The sequence below is a fragment of the Phocoena phocoena genome, chromosome 14, assembly GCF_963924675.1.
Source record: "Phocoena phocoena chromosome 14, mPhoPho1.1, whole genome shotgun sequence".
NCBI classification, from domain to species: domain Eukaryota; kingdom Metazoa; phylum Chordata; class Mammalia; order Artiodactyla; family Phocoenidae; genus Phocoena; species Phocoena phocoena.
Window position 1 is genome coordinate 7,368,641 of NC_089232.1, and position 20,107 is coordinate 7,388,747.

The window sequence follows — 20,107 nt, forward strand, 5'->3', positions numbered from 1 at the left end:
AAATTAAGAATTACAGACTTCTCCTCAGTAACCATGTGAACAAGAAGAGAATATAGTGAAATGAAAATGTTGGGAGAAAAAAGCCCACCAACCTAAAATGCTGTACCCTGGGGCATTACCCTTCAAAAGTGAAGGAGAGATAAAGGCCTTTTTGGACAAACAGAATTGAGGAAATATGTTGCCAGTAGACCTGCCTTGCAGTAAATGTTAGAAGTTCTTTAGAGTGAAAGAAAATAATGTAGGACGGAAAATTGGATCCAATAAGGAAAGAAGATCAGAGAAGGAATATGTAAAATAAAGACTTTTTTTTCTTAATTGTTCTAAAGATGACAATTTGTTAATAAGAGCAATACCTTATTCGTCTATGTATGCTTGTGTGTGTACACACATATGCTTATGTGTAAGTGAAATGAATGACAGCAATGATGCAAGGGATAGGAGAAATTAGGATTATTTTGTTATTATAAGGTATTTACAGTACCTGTGAAGCAGTACAGTGTTATTTGAAATTGGATTTGGGATTAGTTGTAAACGTATATTGCAAACTCTACAGCAAACTCTTAAAAAAAATAGTATAACTAATATGCTAGGAAAGAGAAAATGGAATCATAAAATGTTCAATTAAAGCCACAAATGACAGAAAAAATGTGGAAGACAAAAATAGGGACAAAGAACAAGATAAATAGAAAAACAAATATTATTAACCCAACTATATCAATAGTCACTTTAAAGATTAGTGGTATACATATGCTGATTAACAGAGATTGTAAGACTGGATTTTTACAAAAGACCCAACTGTGTTGTCTACAAGAAACCCACTTTAAATATAAAGACACATATAGATTAAATGTTAATCTTTAAAAAGATATACCATTCTAACACTAATCATAAAGAAACTGAGACTAGCTATATTAATTTCAGGCAGAGCTGACTTCAGAGCAAGGAAAGTTGTCAGAGATAAAAAGGAGGCTTACATAATCTAAGACATGACAATTTAATTTGCGTGTGCATTGAAACATCAGAATATGTGAGGCAAAAAATCAGACAGAACTGCAAGGAGAAATAAGTGAATCCACTATTATCATTGGTGACTTTAACACTCCTCTATCAGAAATGGAAAGATCCAGCAGGCAGAAAAATCAGTAAGGACAGTTGAACTCAACAGCACCATCAATCAATTAAGTATCATTGATATCTATAAACTACCTGATTGAACAACAGCAGATTACACACTCTTCTCACATGGAACATTCACCAAGATAGAACACATTCTGGGCCATGAAATACACCTTAACAAATTTAAAAAGTAGAGGTCATATAAATGTCTGTTCTCAGACTACAGTGGAATCAAACTAGAAATCAATAACAAAAAGATAGCTGGAAAATCCCCAGAGATTAAACAACACATTCTTAATAACACATGAGTCAAAGAAGTCTCAAGAGAAATGTTTAAATATTTTCACTAAATGAAAATGAAAATACAACTTATCAAAATCTATGGGATGCACTACTATATATAAAATAGATAACCAATAAGAGCCTACTGTATAGCACAGGGAACTCTACTCAATACTCTGTAATGACCTCTATGGGAAAAGAATCTAAAAAAGAGTGAATATTTGTATAAGTATAAATGATTCACTTTGCTGTACAACAGAAACCAACACAACTTTGTAAATCAACTATACGACAATAAAAATTAATTTTAAAAAAATGTATGGGATGCAGCAAAGGCAGTGCTTAAAAGGAAACTTATAGCACTGAATGCATATATTAGAAAGGAAGGTCTAAACAAATCATCCACCTTAGGAAAGTTGGACAAGAGAAAATTAAATCCAAACAAGCAGGAAAAAAAGAAATAACAATTATTAGAGCAGAAATCAATGAAACAGGAAGTAGGAAATCAATAGAGAGAGATCAACCAAACCAAAAGCTGGCTCTTAGAAGATATCAACAAATTTGATAAACTTCTAGCCAGGCTAAGAAAAAAAGAGAGGACACAAACTATTTTACAGAAATGAAAGAGGAAGCATCACTACAGATTGTGGACGTTAAAAGGATAATAAAGAAATAATATGAACAAATCTGTGCCTGCAAATTTGATAACCTAGGTGAAATGGACCAATTGTGAAAGACACAATCTGCTAAAACTCACACAAGAAATAGATAAATCTCAATAGGCCTCTTTCTATTGTATTATAAAATCAACAACTACTAATCTTCCAAAACAGAAAGCACCAGACACAGATGGGTTCACAGGTGAATTTCAGCAAACATTTAAGGAAGAAGTTACTCTAATTCTCTACAATCTTTTTCAGAGGATGGAATCAGAATATTTCCTAACTCATACAATGAGACCAGCATTACCTTAAAGCCAAAAAAAAAAAAAAAGTACAAAAAAACGACAGACCAATATCTGCCATGAACATAGGTGCAGAAATCCCCAACAAAATATTAGCAAATCAGTCCAGCAGTGTATTCAAATAATCATACAGCAAAACCAAGTGAGATTTATCCCAGGTATGCAAGACTGTTTCAATATTCAAAAAATCAATGTAATCACAGGCTAAAGAATTAAAATCACATAATGATATCAATGGATAGAGCAGAAAATGCATTTGACAAAATCCAACACCATTCATGATAAAAACTCTCAGGGAACTGAGATTAGAGGGGAATTTCCTCAATTTGATAAAAAATATCTACAAAAACCTACAGCTAATATCATACCTAATGGGAAGAAGTTTGAAGTTTTCCCATTAAGATCAAGAACAAGGCAAAGATGTCTGCCCCTCTCACCTTTGCTTTTCAACATCATATTGGAAGTCCTAGCAAACGCAGAAAGAAAAGAAAATATACACAGATTGAGAAGGAAGAAGTAAACTTGTGTTTATCTGTAGATGACATAATTGTATAGAAAATCTAGAAGAATTGACAAAAACAAACTAGCAAATGAACAAAATAAAAAACCCTCCTGGAACTAATAAAAGTTTATAGCAAAATGCAGGATACAAGGTTAATACACAAAAGTCCATGCCTTCCTATATACCAGCAATGAACAAGTAAAATTTGCAATTAAAGACATATAACCATTTACATTAGTGCTCAATGAAATAGGCAAATCTAATAAGGTATGTACAAGATTTGAGGAAAACTATAAAACAGATGAAAGATATCAAAGAACTAAATAAATGGAGAGATATTCCGTGTTCAGGATAGGGAGACTCAATACTGTTAAGATATTAGTTGATATATAGATTTATAGGTTCAACGTGGTTCACAGGTTCATGAATTTAATTCATAAATTCAACACAATCCAAATCAAAATCCCAAAAACTTATTTTGTGGATATTGACAAACTGATTCTCAAGTTTATATGAAGAGGAAAAAGGCTCAGAATAGCCAACACAATATTGAAGGAGAACAAAGTTGGAAGACTGATACTATGCAACTTCAAGACTTATGATAAAGCTACAGTAATCAAAACAGTGTGGTGTTTGTGGAGGAATAGACAAATCAATGGAATAGAATAGAGAGCCCAGATATAAACCCATATATGTATATGTATGTATGTATGTGTGTGTATAGTTAACTGATCTTTGACAAAAAAAGCAGAGGCAATATAATGGAGCAAAGATAATCTTTTCATCAAATGGTGCTAGAACAACTAGACATTCACGTGCCACCCCCCCCAAAAAAACCAAATCCAGACACAGACCTTATACCTTTCACAAAAATTACCTCCAAATGGATTTGAGAAGTAAATGTAAAACACAAAACTCAAACTCCTAGAAGATAATATAGGAGGAAACCTAGATGACCTTGGGTATGGTAATGATGCAACACCAAAAGCACAATCCATAAGTGAAAGAATTGATAAGCTGGCCTTCATTAAAATTAAAAATGTTTGCTCTGTGAAAACAAATGACTCTTAAAACTCAATAATAAGAAAACTAAAAACCTGAGACTTCCTGGGGCACAGTGGTTAAGAATCCGCCTGCCAATGCAGGGGACATGGGTTCAATCCCTGGTCCAGGAAGATCCCACATGCTGCAGAGCAACTAAGCCCGTGTGCCACAACTGCTGAGCCTGTGCTCTAGAGCCCACGAGCTGCAACTACTGAGCCCCCGTGCCACAGCTACAGAAGCCCGTGTGCCTAGAGCCTGTGCTCCACAAGAGGAGCCACCACAATAAGAAGCCCACACACCACAATGAAGAGTAGCGCCCACTTGCAGCAACTAGAGAAAGCCTGCATGCAGCAACGAAGACCCAATGCAGCCAAAAGAAAATAAAAATAAATAAATTTATTTTTTAAAAAAAGAAGTGCTCGCTTCAGCAGCACATATACTAAAATTGGAATGATACAGAAAAGATTAGCATGGCCCCTGCGCAAGGATGACACGCAAATTCGTGAAGCATTCCATATTTTAAAAAAACAAAAAAGAATACAACCCAAATAAAAGATGGGTCAAACACCTGAACAGACACCTTACCCAAGAAGACATACAGATGGTAAATAAGCACACAAAAATATGTTCCACATCACATGGCATGAGGGAAACGCAAATTAAAGCAATGAGATACCATTAGACACCTATTAGAATGGCCAAAATCCAAAACACAGCACCAAATGCTGGCAAAGATGTAGAGCAAGAGGAACACTCTTTCATTGCTGGTAATAATACAAAAGGGTGCAGCCAGTTTGGAAGACAGTTTGGCAGTTTCTTACTAAACTAAGCATACTCTTACCATATGATCCAGAAATTGCACTCCTGGTATCTACCCAAATGAGTTGAAAACTTATTTCCACACAAAAGCCTGCACATGAATGGCTATAACACCTTTATTCATAATTGCTAAACTTGGAAGCAACCAAGATGTCTTCAGTAGGTGAATGGATAAATAAACTGTGGTATATTCAGACAATGGAATAGTATTTAGTGCTAAAATTAAATGAGCTATTAAGCCATGAAAAGACATGGAGGAAACTTAAATGCATGTTAGACAAAGTGAAAGAAACCAATCTGAAAAGGTTATATACTGTATGGTTTCAACATTATATGACATTCTGGAAAAGGTAATATGCAGGCAATAAAAAAGATGAGTGGTTGCCAGGGATTAAAGGGGAGGGAGGTATGAAAAGGTGAACCACAGAGGATTTTTAGGGCAGTGAAACTACAGATCTTTCTAGACTTAACAACAGGGTTACATCCTGATAAGATATTTTCAGTTCATGGTGGGTTTAAGTCGAAAATGCATTTAATGAACCTAACCTATCTAACACCATAGCTTAGCCTAGCCGAACTTAAATGTGCTCAGGACACACATTAGACTGCAGTTGGGCAAAATCATCCAACACAAAGCCTATCGTATAATAAAGTGTTGAGGGCTTCCGTGATGGCACAGTGGTTGAGAGTCCTCCTGCCGATGCAGGGGACACGGGTTCGTGCCCCGGTCTGGGAAGATTCCACATGCCGCGGAGCGGCTGGGTCCGTGAGCCATGGCTGCTGAGCCTGCGCGTCTGGAGCCTGTGCTCCACAACGGGAGAGGCCAAACAGTGAGAGGCCCCCGTACTGCAAAAAATAAATAAAGTGTTGACTCTTTCATATAATTTATTGAATACTGTACTGGAAGTGAAAAAAAGTGAATGATTGTATGGGTACAGATGGTTATAAGTGTATCAGTTGTTTACCCTAGTAATCATGTACTGACAGGAGCTGTGGCTCACTCCTGCTGCCCGGCAACAACCAGAGAGTACTGGCCAACGTACCACTAGCCCAGGAAAAGATCAAAATTCAAAGCTCGGTTCCTACTGAATGCTTGTTTGCTTTCGCACCATTATAAAGTCAAAAAATCATTAAGTTGAACCATCATAAGCCAGGGACGTCGGTGTTCTGTATGATACTGTAATAGTGGTACATGTCATTATACCTGTATACATTATACATTTGTCCACATCCATAGAAAGAGCAACAGTAACAATGAACTCTAATGTAAACGATGGACTTTGGGTGATAATGATGTGTCAAGGCAGGTAGGCGATCAACTGTAACAAATATGCCACTCTGGTTGGGAATGTCGATAATGGGAGTGGCTATGCGTGAGTAGGAGCATGGAATATACGAGAAATCTCTGCACTTTACACTAAATTTTCCTGTGAACCGCTCTTAAAAACGTATATTTTTTTAAAAAGGGAAAATCTCACATTAATAAGCTAACTTTACATCTTAAGGAAGTCAGAAAGAAAGACAAGCTAAACCCAAATATAGCAGAAGGAACTAATAAAGATTAAAGCAGAGACAAATAAAATAGAAATTTTTTAAAAATAGAGAGTATTGATGATACCAAAAATGGTTCTTTGAGACTATTAACCAATTTGGCAAACTGTTAGCTAGATTGAGAAAGAGAGAAAAGATGAAAATAACTAATATCAGAAATGAAAGTGGGGATATTACTACTGACCTTACAGAATTAGGAAGGATTGTAAGATAATATTATGAACAATTATACACCAACAAATTAGATAACCTGGAAGAAATAGACAAGTTCCTAGAAAATGCACAACTTACCAAACCACCTCAATAAGATATAGAAAATTTGAACATACCTTTATTGAGTAAAGAGGTTGAATTAGTAATAAAAAGCCTTCCAGGAAAGAAAATCCAAGACCATGTGGCTTTGCTGGTGAATTCTACCAAACGTTTAAAGAAGTAACACTAGTCCTTAACAAACTCTTCCAAAAAAAGAAGAGGAGGAAACAATTTCTAATGTATTCTATTAGAGATCATATTACCCTAATACCAAAGCCAGACAAAGGTACCAAAAGTACAAAAAAAAATTGCAGACCTGTTGCAAAATCCTCAATAAAATACTAGTACATGGAATTGAACCACATATCAAAAGGATTATACACCATGACCAAGTAGGATTTATTCCAGGATGCAAGGACGGTTCAACATAAGAAAATCAATATATTACACCACAGTAATAGAACAAAGGAAAAAACTCACATGATCATCTTGATGCTGAAAAAGCTTTTGAAAATATCTAACATCCTTGCAGGATAATAACACTCAGAAAACTAGGAATAGAAGGGAACTTCCTCATTATGATTCATGTAAAACCTCAAAGCTAACTTCATATTCAATGGTAAAATTTTCTCCCCTAATAGCAGGAACAAGACAAGGAAGTCCACTTTCTCATCACTGCTATTCAACATTGTACTGGATGCTCTTGCCAGAGCAATTTGGCAAGAAAAAGGAAAGGCATCCAAACTGGAAAGGAGGAATCAATCTACCTCTCTTTACAGATGATATGCTCCTATAAATGGAATATCCCAAAGAATACACAAATAGACAGAAAAAACCTACTACTAGAATAAATGAATTCAGCCAAGTTGCAGTTTACAAAACAAACACACAAACTCAGTTGTGTGTTGACAATATACTAGCAAGGAACAATCAGTAAAGCAATTAAGAAAATAATGCCATTTACAATAGCATCCAAAGAATAAAATACCAGGAATAAATTTATCCAAGGAAATGAAATACTTGTACACTGAAAACTATGCAACGTCACTGAAGTAAATTGATATTTATTTTAAAAATTGAAATACATCTCAAGTTCATGAATTATACAATATTGTTAAGATGGCAATACTATCAAAAGCAATCTAGAGATTCAATATAATCCCTATAAAAATTCCAATGACCTTTTTTGCAAAAATGGAAAAAACCAATTCAAATTCACATGAAATTACAACTCAACAACAAAAGGCAAACAACCAATTTATAAATGGGCAAAGGACTTGAATAGTTATTTCCTCAAAGAAGATACACAAATAGCCAACAAGCACATTAAATATGTTCACCATCATTAGCCATTAGGGAAATGTAAATCAAAATCACAATGAGATACCACTTCATACCCACTAGAATGACTATAATTAAAATTAAAAGAGAACAAGTGCTAGGATGTGTGTGGATTGAAACCCTTGTAAATCACTGGTGAAATGTGAAATGTAAAATGGTGTAGCTGCCATGGAAAACAGTTTTTTGGTTCCTCGAAGCATTAAAAATAGAAATACCGTATGACCCAGCAATTGAACTCTTAAGTATACTCCCCAAATAATTTAAAACAGCTATGCAAACAAATGTAAATGCATGTTCATAGCAGTATTATTCATTACAGCCAAAAGGTGGAAACAACCCAAATGTCCATCACTGGATGAATGGATAAACAAGTTGCGATACATGCATACAATGCAATATTACTCAGACACTAAAAAAGAATGAAGTACTAACACGTGCAATAATGTGGATGAACCTCAAAAGCATTATTCTAAGTGAAAGAAGACAAACACAAAGCTACATATTTTATGGTTCCATTTATATGAAGTATCCAGAATAGGTAAATCCATAGAGCAGATTGGTAGTTGTGAGATGGTGGAAAAAGAGACCCTTATCTACCATTTGTTTTTCCTTTTTTTTCTTGTATCTTTTGAAACTGTGTTGAATCCTTTTTGACAATTTTTTTTTTTACTTTTTAAAAATTGAATCATTACTGAACAAAAAATATATATAATGAAAAGGAACTATACTGGAAAACCCACTGTGTTTGGGACAGAAGCTGAATATTAGGGGATTTTAGGAATGAAATGAGACAGAAGGGGAAAAGTAAGGGATATGAATAATTTTAGAAAAACTTAGAAGGGACAGGAAAGCCACTCTTCAGGTTGTCTGTAGCAGGCTGGACTGTTTTTGTTGATAAGAATCTGAGGTACCCTGCAGAAGTCAGGACAGCCTCTAACATGGACTCTGTTTTCCCCACCACTTAGCTACATAGCTTGAACATTTTCCCATATCAGTACATACAGAGCTACCTCTCTCTTTAATGAATGCAAAGTATTCTATTGTACAGATGTTTCATATGAAAATGTTTCCTAATCAGGCACATGTGAAAGAGAAAACCCTCTGGACTCCCCTCTCTTTTTTTTTTTTAATATTTATTTATATATTTGGTTGCACCAGGTCTTAGTTGCAGCAGGCGCACTCCTTAGTTGTGGCTTGTGGGCTCCTTAGTTGTGGCATGTGAACTCTTAGTTGCAGCATGCATGTGGGATCTAGTTCCCCAACCAGGGATTGAATCCGGGTCCCCTGCATTGGGAACACAGAGTCTTAACCACTGCGCCACCAGGGAAGTCCCATGGACTCCCCTTTCTTTTTAACACACCCCCAAATCTTTATTTTATGAAGGACTTGCCCTGTGTCATCAGTTCCACAAGAAATAAAATGTGGACTGCTCTGGGCCAGCAACCTCAGCAATGTTCTTTTTTTCCTCTTTCATAAAAGAAGAGGAAACCAAATCTCTAAATGAGATCTCCAAGTAAAAACAAACAATATTGAGCAAAGTACCAGGTTTTCTGAGCTCATAAAATGTAAAGCACAGATTACACATTATGAAATAGCCTTGAGAGCTATCTTAACTTTTTAATTGTCTGATAAAAAACATGACTGAATATACCATTCCCACTGAGAAGTCAGAGGCTGGGAATGAAAATCCCCACTGACAGTACTCAGGACTTCAGCAGGAAGTCTGCCCATGAGCCTCTGGGAGGCTCACCTGAAGATCTTTCCACTGGGCCTGCAGGCACCCCCCAATGCCCTGAGTGCTAAACCCACACTTCCCCCCACCCCCAAGTCTGCAGGTGACTCTTCGTGTGTGTTTCTGAGTGCAATGGCCAGAGTGTTCTCAGAAAAATCAGACCAGGGTCTGTTGGCAAGAGAGAAACCACAAACTTGAGTGGTAGTGTCACTTTCTGGCAAACAAAGAGGTTTCCAAAGGTCAACCTGATGAGTTGTAAGAACCAGAGAAGGCATGAAAGCTTAAAAATTCCACCACAAGAGGGAATAAGGAGTGTGGAGCAGATGTACCCATACAAGGTCAGAGAAAATCTAGATATAACAGGACCAATGAACCCACCCAAAGGCAACTGGTACAGATTTGAGGGGTTCCACTACTGCAGTGCAAGAGCCACAATGCAAGCCTCCAAGGAACATGAGAAATATCATCACCAAAAGAAAGCAGTCCTCCGAAAACTGGACTCAACGACACGGAATTTTGAGATCCAGCTGATAAAGAGTTTGAAATAGCAGTTTTGAGGAAACTCAAGTGCACTACAAAAAAACGCAGAAAGACAACTCAATGAAATGAGGAAAACACATGAAAAAATGAGAAATTTAACAAAGATAGAAATCATAAAAAAGGACCAAACAAATTCTGGAGCTGAAGAATTCAATGAATTAAATGAGAAATGCAATATAAAATATCTACAGCAAAGTAGACCAAATGGAAGGTAGAATAAGTGAGCTAGAGGATAGGAATTTTGAAATAATGCAGTTAGGGGAGAACAAAGAAAAAAGAATGAAGAAGAATAAAGAAAGCCTACATGATACATGGGAATCCATCAAATGTACAAATATTAAAATAATTAGTATTTCAGAAGGAGAAGAGAGGGAGAAAGTGGTAAAAAGTTTAAAGTAATAGCTGGAAAAGTCTCAAACTTTGGAAAGACTTGGGCATCCAATTCATGAAGCTAATAGATCATCCTATTTTTTCAATGAAAAAAAAAAGTACTTCTGTAAGATACACTATAATGAAAATGTCAAATATCAAAGAGAATCTTAAAAGCAGCCAGAAGGAAAAAAAGATTATAACCTACAAGGAACCCCCCCACCATTAGGCTATCAAAGAGAATCTTAAAAGCAGCCAGAAGGAAAAAAAGATTATAACCTACAAGGAACCCCCCCATTAGGCTATCAGTGTATTTCTCAAAAGAAACCCTACAGACCAGGAGAGAGTGAAAATGGCATATTCAAAATGTTGGAAGAAAAAATTTCCAACCAAGATAATTTATCCAAAGTTACACTTCAGACATGAAGGAAAAAATAAAGGCTTTTCTAGATAAACAAAAACTGAGGGAGTTATCACCACTAGACCTGCCTTGCAAGAAATGCCGAAAGGAATTATTCAAGCTGAAATGAAAAGATGCTAATTAGTGACATGAAAACATATGAAAGTATACAGAACACTGGTGGATATACAGTCATATTTAGAAAATTCTAATTCTGTAATAAGGTGGTATGTTAACCAGTTACCTATGGTACAAAGATTATACGAAAAGATTATTTTAAAATATATAGTTATATATTTTTGTAGCTGTATCTACTATAATTTGTTAAGGAACATAAAATATAGAAAGAGGTAAATTGTGATGTCAAAAATGTAAAGGGAGGGAGTAAAATTTTGGAACTCCTGTGTGTGATTGAAGTTAAGTTGCTGTCAGCTTAAAATGAACTGCTTTATTTATGTTTTACATAAGCCTCATGGTAACCACAAAGCAAAAACCTACAGGAGATTCACAAAAGATAAAGAAAGGGGAAACAGAGCATATCACCATGGAATGACCAGTTGACAAAAGTAGGCAGAAACAAGAAAAAAAATACATTGGAACTACAAAACTGTGAGAAGTTATTAAGATGGCATTAGTAAGTCCTTACATATCAATAATTACTCTAAGTGTAAGTGGATTGAATTCACCCATCAGAAAGGTACAGAGTGGCTGGATGGATTTAAAAAAATATATGACCCAACTATAAGCTGCCTATAAGAGACTCACTTCAGGGTTAAGGACACACATAGGATCAAAATGAAGAGACAGTAAAAAGTATTCCATGCAAGTGGAAACCAAAAGAAAGCAGGGGTAGCTATCAACCCCTCTATCACACAAAATAGACTTTAAGCCAAAAGAGGTAATAAGAGATAAAGAAGGTGATCATATATGATAAAAGGGTCAATTGATCAAGAAGATCATAAATATATATGCACCCAACATTGGAGCATCTAAATATATTAATCAAATACTGACAGATCAGACAGGAAAAACAGACAATAATAGCAGCAGACTTCAATACCCCACTCTCAGCAATGGAAAGATAATCCAGACAGAAAGAAAACATTGGACTGGACTCATATATTAGATGAAATGGACCTACAAAACATTTATAGAACATTCCATCCAACAGTAGCAGAATACATATTCTACTAAAGAGCACAAGAAATATTCTCCAGGATAGATCATATGATAGGTTACAAAACAAATACTAGCAACCTTAAGAAGATTAAAATTATACCATCTTTTCAAACCACAATGGATGAAACTAGAAATAAAAAACAAGAGGACAACTGGAATGTTTATAAGCATGTGGAAACAACACATTCCTGAACAAGAAATGGGTCATAAAGAAAAAATCTCAAAACAAATGAAAATGACAACACATCAAAATCTATGGGATGTTACAAAAGCAGTTCTGAGAGAGAATTTTATAGTAATAAATGCATATATTAAGAAGATAGGAAGCTCTCAAATAAACAACTTAACTTCACACTTCAAGGAACTAGAAAAAGAACAAGGAAGCCCAAAGTTAGCAGAAGGAAGGAAATAAAGATCAGAGTGGAAAATAATGAAATAGAGAACAGAAAAGATTAACAAAACTAAGAACTCAGTTTTTGATAAGAAAAATGAAACAGACAAACTTTTAACTAGACTAAGAGACTATTATGAATACTTACATGCCAACAAATTGGGTACCTAGAAGAAACAGATAAATTTCTAGATACATACAGCCAAGACAATCAGGAAATAGAAAATCTGAACAGACCAATAATGCAAGTAAGGCAATTGAATCAGTAATCAAGAGCCATCCAACACAGACAAATATAGGACCAAATAGCTCTACTGGTGAATTCTACCAAACATATAAAGGAGAATTAATGCCAGTCCTACTCAAACTTTCAAAAAATAAAATCAAAGAAGAATCACTTCCAAACTCATTTTATGAAGCTACAATTACCCTGATACCAAAGCCAGATAAGGACACTACAAGAAAAAACTACAAACCAATATCCCTTATAAATATACATGCAAAAATTCTCAACAAAATATTAAGAAATCTAATTCAACAACACATTAAAAGGATGATACACCATGACCAAGTGGGATTTACCCCTGGGATGCAAGGATGGTTCAACATATGTAAATCAATAAATGTGATACACCACATTAATAAAATGAAAGATAAAAATCATGATCATCTCAATTGATGCAGAAAAAGCATTCAAAAAATACAATTTTTCAAGATAAAATTTCCACAAATTATTTATAGAGGGTATGTACCTCAACATAATAAAGGACATATATGACAAGCCAACAGCCAACATCATGATCAGTGGTGGAAGATTGAAAGTTTTTCCTGTGAGATCAGAAACAAGACAAGGATGCCCACACTCACCACTTTTATTCAACATAGTACTAGAAGTCCCAGCTAAAGCAATTATGCAAGAAATAAAAAGGCATTCATTGAAAAAGGAAGTGCCGAGATTGGTTCAAGATGGCGGAGTAGGACGTGCTCTCATTCCCTCCTGCGAGAGCACCGGAATCACAACGAGAGCACCGGAATCACAACTAACTGCTGAACAATCATCAACAGGAAGACACTGGAACTCACTAAAAAAGATACGCCACATCCAAAGACAAAGGAGACGCCACAATGAGACGGTAGGAGGGGCACAATCACAATCAAATAAAATCCCATAACTGCTGGGTGGGTGACTCACAAACTGGAGAACACTTATGCCACAGGAGTGCACCCACTGGAGTGAAGGTTCTGAGCCCCACATCAGGTTTCCCAACCTGGGGATCCGGCAATGGGAGGAGGAATTCCTAGAGAATCAGACTTTGAAGGCTAGTGAGATTTGATTGCAGGACTTTGACAGGACTGGGGGAAACAGAGACTCCACTCTTGAGGGGCACACACAAAGTAGTGTGTGCATCGGGACCCAGAGGAAGGAGCAGTGACCCCATAGGAGACTGAGCCAGACCTGCCTACTAGTGTTGGAGGGTCTCCTGTAGAGGCGGGAAGTGGCTGTGTCCCACAGTGAGGACAAGGACACTGGCAGCAAAAGTTCTGGGGAGTACTCCTTGGCGTGAGCCCTCCCAGTGTCTGCCATTAGCCCCACCAAACAGGCTGGGTAGGCTCCAGTGTTCGGTCACTTCAGGCCAAACAATAAACAGGGAGGGAACTCAGCCCTGCCCATCAGCAGACAAGCGGTTTAAAGTTTTACTGAGCTCTGCCCACAAGAACAACAGCCAGCTCTACCCACCACCAGTCCCTGCCATCAGGAAACTTGCACAAACCTCTTAGATAGCCTCATCCACCAGAGGGCAGACAGGAGAAGAAGAACTACAATCCTGCAGGCTGTGAAACAAAAACCACATTCACAGAAAGACAGACAAAATGAAAAGGCAGAGGGCTATGTACCAGATGAAGGAACAAGATAAAACCCCAGAAAAACAACTAAATGAAGTCTAGATAGGCAACCTTCCAGAAAAAGAATTCAGCATAATGACAGTGAAGATGATTCAGGACCTTGGAAAAAGAATGGAGGCAAAGAGCGAGAAGAAGCAAGAAATGTTTAACAAAAACCTAGAAGAATTAAAGAACAGACAAACATAGATGAACAATACAATAAATAAAATGAAAACTACACTAGAAGGAATCAATAGCAGAATAACTGAGGCAGAAGAACGGATAAGTGACCTGGAAGACAGAATGGTGGAATTCACTGCTGTGGAACAGAATAAAGAAAAGACAATGAAAAGAAACGAAGACAGCCTAAGAGACCTCTGAGACAACATTAAACGCAACAACAGTCACATTATAGGGGTCCCAGAAGGAGAAGAAAGAGAGAAAAGACCCGAGAAAATACTTGAAGAGATTATAGTCCAAAACTTGCCTAACATGGGAAAGGAAATAGCCACCCAGGTCCAAGAAGCACAGAGAGTCCCATACAGGATAAACCCAAGGAGAAACATGCGGAGACACACAGTAATCAAATTGGCAAAAATTAAAGACAAAGAAAAATTATCGAAAGCAGCAGGGAAAAACAACAAATAACATACAAGGGAACTTCCATAAGGTTAACAGCTGATTTCTCAGCAGAAACTCTACAAGCCAGAAGGGAGAGGCATGACATATTTAAAGGGATGAAAGGGAAGAACCTGTTACAACCAAGATTACTCTACCTGGCAAGGATCTCATTCAGACTTGATGGAGAAATCAAAAGCTTTACAGACAAGCAAAAGCTGAGAGAATTCAGCACCACCAAACCAGCTCTACAACAAATGCTAAAGGAACTTCTCTAAGTGGGAAACACAAGAGAAGAAAAGGACCTACAGAAACAAACCCCAGGGCTTCCCTGGTGGTGCAGTGGTTGAGAGTCCACCTGCTGATGCAGGGGACACGGGTTCATGCCCTGGTCCAGGAAGATCCCACATGCGGTGGAGCGGCTGGGCCCGTGAGCCATGGCTGCTGAGCCTGCGTGTCTGGAGCCTGTGCTCCGCAACAGGAGAGGCCACAACAGTGAGAGGCCCGCGTACCGCAAAAAAACAAAACAAAAAAACCCCAAAGCAATTAAGAAAATGGTAATAGGAATATACATATTGATAATTACATTAAATGTGCATGGATTAAATGCTCCAACCAAAAGACACAGGCTTGCTGAATGGATACAAAAACAAGACCCATATATATGCTGCCTACAAGAGATCAACTTCAGACCTAGGGACACATACAGACTGAAAGTGAGGGGATGGAAAAAGATATTCCATGCAAATGGAAATCAAAAGAAAGCTGGAGTAGCAATATGCATATCAGATAAAAGGGACTTTAAAATAAAGGATGCTACAAGAGACAAGGAAGGACATTACATAATGATCAAGGGATCAATCCAAGAAGAAAATATAACAATTATAAATATATATGCACCCAACATAGGAGCACCTCAATACATAAGGCAACTGCTAACAGCTATAAAAGAGGAAATCGACAGTAACACAATAATAGTGGGGGACTTTTAACACCTCACACCAATCGACAGATCATCCAAACATAAAATTAAAAAGGAAACACAAGCTTTAAATGTCACAATAGACAAGAGAGATTTAACTGACATTTATAGGACATTCCATCCAAAAACAGCAGATTACACTTTCTTCTCAAGTGCACATGGAACATTCTCCAGGACAGATCACATCTTGGGTCACAAATCAAGCCTCAGTAAATTTAAGAAGATTGAAATCATATCAAGCATCTTTTCTGACCACAACATTATGAGATTAGAAAACAATTACAGGGAAAAAAACGTAAAAAACACAAACACATGGAGGCTAAACAATACATTACTAAATAACCAAGGGATCACTGTAGAAATCAAAGAGGAAATCAAAAAATACCTAGACTTTGTTATAAAGCAGAAACTAACACACCATTGTAAAGCAATTATACTCCAATAAAGATGTTTAAAAAATACCTAGAAACAAATGACAAAGAAAATACAACGATCGAAAACCTATGGGATGCAGCAAAAGCAATTCTAAGAGGGAAGTTTATAGCAATACAAGCCTACCTCAAGAAACAGGAAAAATCTCAAATAAACAAGCTAATCTTACACCTAAAGCAACTAGAGAAAGAAGAACAAACAAAACCCAAAGTTAGCAGAAGGAAAGAAATAATAAAGAATAGAGCAGAAATAAATGAAATAGAAACTAAGAAAACAATAGCAAAGATCAATAAAACTAAAAGCTGGTTCTCTGAGAAGATAAACAAAATTGATAAAACATTAGCCAGACTCATCAAGAAAAAGAGGGAGAGGACTCAAATCAATAAAATTAGAAATGAAAAAGGAGAAGTTACAACAGACACTGCAGAAATACAAAGCATCCTAAGAGACTACTACAAGCAACTGTACGCCAATAAAATGAACAACCTGGAAGAAATGGACAAATTCTTAGAAAGGTATAGCCTTTTAAGACTGAACCAGGAAGCAATAGAAAATATATACAGACCAATCACAAGTAATGAAATTGAAACTGTGATTAAAAATCTCCCAACAGGTCTTCCCTGGTGGCACTGTGGTTAAGAATCCTCCTGCCAATGCAGGGGACACGGATTCTAGCCCTGGTCCGGGAAGATCTCACATGCCGCGGAACAGCTAAGCCCGTGCACCACAACTACTGAGCCTGTGAGCCACAAATGCTGAAGCCTGTGAGCCACAACTACTGAAGCCCGCGTGCCTAGAGCCCATGCTCCACAACAAGAGAAGCCACTGCAGTGAGAAGCATGCGCACTGCAACGAAGAGTAGCCCCAGCTCGCCGCAACTAGAGAAAGCCCGCACACAACAACAAAGACCCAATACAGCCAAAAATAATAAATAAATAAAATACATAAATTAAAAAAAATCTTCCAACAAACAAAAGTCCAGGACCAGATGGCTTCACAGGTGAATTCTATCAAACATTTAGAGAAGAGCTAACACCCATCCTTCTCAAACTCTTCCATAAAACTGTAGAGGAAGGAACACTCCCAAACTCATTCCATGAGGCCACCATCACTGATACTAAAGCCAGACAAAGATACTACAAAAAAAAGAAAATTACAGACCAATACCACCGATGAATATAGATGCAAATATCCTGAACAAAATACTAGCAAACAGAATCCAAAAACACATTAAAAGAATCATACACCATGATCAAGTGGGATTTATTCCAAGGATGCAAGGATTCTTCAATATACACAAATCAATCAATGTGATACACCATATTAACAAATTGAAGAATAAAGACCATATGATCATCTCAATAGATGCAGAAAAAGCTTCTGACAAAATTCAACATCGACTTATGATAAAAACTCCCCAGAAAGTGGGCATACAGGGAACCTACCTCAACATAATAAAGGCCATATATGACAAACCCACAGCAAACATCATTCTCAATGGTGAAAAACTGAAAGCATTTTCTCTAAGATCAGGAACAAGACGAGGATGTCCACTCTCACCACTGTTATTCAACATAGTTTTGGAAGTCCTAGCCATGGCAATCAGAGAAGAAAAAGAAATAAAAGGAATACATATTAGAAAAGAAGAAGTAAAACTGTCACTGTTCAGAGATGACATGATACTATACATAGAGAATCCTAAAGATGCTACTAGAGCTAATCAATGAATTAGGTAAAGTAGCAGGATACAAAATTAATGCACAGAAATCTCTTGCATTCCTATACACCAATGATGAAAAATCTGGAAGATAAATTAAGGAAACACTCCCATTTACCACTGCAACAAAAAGAATAAAATACCTAGAAGTAAACCTACCTTGTGAGACAAAAGACCTGTTTGCAGGAAATGAAAAGACACTGATGAAAGAAATCAAAGATGTTACAAACAGATGGAGAGATATACCATGTTCTTGGTCTGGAAGAATCAATACTGTGAAAATGACTGTACTACCCAAAGTAATCTACAGATTCAATGCAATCCCTATCAAATTACCAATGGCATTTTTCACAGAACTAGAACAAAAAATTTTAAAATTTGTATGGAGACACAAGAGACCCTGAAGAGCCAAAGCAGTTTTGAGAAAGAAAAATGGAGCTGGAGGAATCAAACTCCCTGACTTCAGACTATACTACAAAGCTACAGTAATCAAGATGATATGGTACTGGCACAAAAACAGAAATATAGATCAATGGAACAGGATAGAAAGCCCAGAGATAACCTCATGCACCTATGGTCAACTAATCCATGACAATGGAGGCAAGGATATACAATGGATAGAAGACAGTCTCTTCAATAAGTGGTGCTGGGAAAACTGGACAGCTACCATGTACAAGAATGAAATTAGAACACTCCATAACACCATACATAAAAATAAACTCAAAATGGATTAGAGACCTAAATGTAAGACCGGACACTATAAAACTCTTAGAGGAAAACATAGGAAGAACACTCTGAAATAAATCACAGCAAGATCTTCTTTGATCCACCTCCCAGAGTAATGGAAATAAAAACAAAAATAAACAAATGGGACCTAATGAAATGTAAAAGCTTTTCAAAGCAAAGAAAACTACAAACAAGACAAAAAGACAACCCTCAGAATGGGAGAAAATATTTGCAAATGAATCAAGGGACAAAGGATTAATCTCCAAAATATATAAACAGCTCATGCAGCTCAATATTAAAAAAACAAACAACCCAATCCAAAAATGGGCAGAAGACTTAAACAGACATTTCTCCAAAGAGGAAATACAGATGGCCAAGAAGCACATGGAAAGCTGCTCAATATCACTAATTATTAGAGAAATGCAAATCAAAACTACAACGAGGTATCACCTCACACCAGTTAGAATGGACATCATCAGAAAATCTACAAAGAACAAATGCTGTAGAGGGTGTGGAGAAAAGGGAACACTCTTGCACTGTTGGTGGGAATGTAAATTGATACAGCCACTATGGAGAAGAGTATGGAGGTTCCTTAAAAAACTAAAAATAGAATTACCATATGATCCAGCAATCCCCCTACTGGGCATATACCCAGAGAAAACCGTAATCCAAAAAGATACATGCACCCCAGTGTTCATTGCAGCACCATTTACAATAGCCAGGTCATGGAAGCAACCTAAATGCCCATCAAGAGACGAATGGATATAGAAGATGTGGTACATATATACAATGGAATATTACTCAGCCATAAAAAGGAACGAAATTGGGTCATTTATAGAGACGTGGATGAATCTAGAGACTGTCATACAGAGTGAAGTAAGTCAGAAGGAGGAAAAGAAATATCGTATATTAATGCATATAGGCAGAACCTAGAAAAATTGTACAAATGAACTGGTTTGCAGGGCAGAAATTGAGACACAGATGTAGAGAACAACCATATGGACACCAAGGAGGGAAAGCGGGGCCAGGGGGGTGGTGGTGATAGTGGGATGAATTGTGATATTGGGATTGACATATATACTCTAACATGTATAAAATGGATAACTAATAAGAACCTGCTATATAAAAAAATAAAATTCAAATATTCCTAAAAGAAAAAGGAAGAAGAAAATTTGTCAGTATTTATAGATGATATGTATTACCTCTTATAAAGAAAATTCTGGGACTTCCCTGGCAGTCCAGTGGTTAACAATTCATGTTTCCACT

General features: G+C 36.7%; 1 non-coding gene across 1 annotated transcript; it reads left to right on the forward strand.

Annotated features, from left to right (window-relative positions):
- The first annotated feature begins 4,323 nt into the window (after positions 1–4,323).
- On the forward strand, positions 4,324–4,430 carry LOC136134263 (U6 spliceosomal RNA). Its single transcript, XR_010656545.1, has one exon. It is a non-coding gene; the product is annotated as a U6 spliceosomal RNA (small nuclear RNA).
- The last annotated feature ends 15,677 nt before the right edge of the window (positions 4,431–20,107 follow it).